At 35.3% G+C, this 1403-nt stretch overlaps 1 protein-coding gene across 2 annotated transcripts in view; it reads left to right on the top strand.

Moving 5' to 3' along the window:
* The window catches only part of SCFD2 (sec1 family domain containing 2), a 315517-nt gene that overhangs the window by 16858 nt on the left and 297256 nt on the right, over window positions 1-1403 (top strand). The gene's annotated exons all lie outside the window — the stretch shown is intronic.

A 1403-nucleotide genomic window follows, 5' to 3' on the forward strand; every position in this document is an offset into this window, starting at 1 on the left:
CATATATGTATATAAATACAATGGTGTCACCCGTGGTGAATAGATGAATAAGAGTCTAGAATCACTATAGAATAATAGGTTATGCTGATGTTGAAATGACCCTTCTTCATGGAGTGGAATGGCAGAAGGGGTAAAGCGAACAGATGAGTTTGCTTCTAAGAGCCTTTATAGAACTGTCACTAACTCTTTATCTTAGAGTTTCTTGACACATGAACTAATCCTTAACTATCTAAGTCTTGAATTCAAGCCAAAACACACAGATGTAATCCAGCCTAAAGTAGAGTTTCCCGGTGGAGCAAGTGCTGGCCTTTGGAATGGGTCATGAAAGTAACTTAAGGAACTCCAAAGTATATCTTTCAGAGTTAGAAAAATGTGCACAGAGGGGATGTGTGTTTGGTTTTTTTAAGTAACCTAATGGTGTTAGTGATTTAAAATTCTCATATTGAGTTAATCTGTTTTATGCATTAGGGATTCATATGAAAAAGTCTCTCCTGTGCTTTATTGTTTGCCAGGAGGAAATTATTAAAGTTTGTGTTGATTATGGTATTGCCATTAATGAGCTGGTAGAAAGTAGGAATAAAAAATGTTTATCTGTACTGTGATGAAGTTTAATTACCCCAAATTATTTTATATAATGATTAAACAGCTTATATATTAGGTTTTGGTCTATTTTAAAAGAGGTTTCATGGGCAAATGGCAGTGCTGAATGAGGGTATCTTGAAGGAAGAAATGATAAACTAGAGTATTCCTTGGAAAGAGATGAAACCTCGATTACATATCAGTTGGAGAGTGTTCTTTTATTACTTTGAACATTATAAAGCTAGTGTGAAATTGTTTATCCTGGAATTAAATGGTGTTTTACTGGGGATTTTTATTTAGTTTTATTAACACATGGTTATGATTTCTGCACTGTTAAAGACATTCTAATATATTTATAATCTGGAACCAGTCACAGAGATACATTTTGTAGTAGCTACAGATTGATACAGAAGGATCATGCATTTTGGGGGGGCCATTTTTTGTTTTCTAATGAAAATATATAATACACAATATTATTATGCTGATAAATAATTTTTTTTAAATTAAATCTTTATTGTTCAGATTATTACATTTGTTCCTCTTTTTCCCCCCCATAACTCCCCTCCTCTCAGTTCCCGCCCCACCCTCTGCCCTCACTCCCCACCCACTGTCCTCATCCATAGGTGCACGATTATTGTCCAGTCTCTTCCCGCATCTCCCACACCCCTTTCCCCCCCAAGAACAGTCAGTCCATTCCCTTTCTATGTCCCTGATTCTATTATAATCACCAGTTCATTCTGTACATCAGGTATTTATTCACTTGATCTAGATTCCACTTGTTGATAGATGCATGTTTGTGGTCATAATTGTATCTTTACCTTTTT

This window comes from Myotis lucifugus, unplaced genomic scaffold (assembly GCF_000147115.1).
Source record: "Myotis lucifugus unplaced genomic scaffold, Myoluc2.0 scaffold_127, whole genome shotgun sequence".
Taxonomy (NCBI): domain Eukaryota; kingdom Metazoa; phylum Chordata; class Mammalia; order Chiroptera; family Vespertilionidae; genus Myotis; species Myotis lucifugus.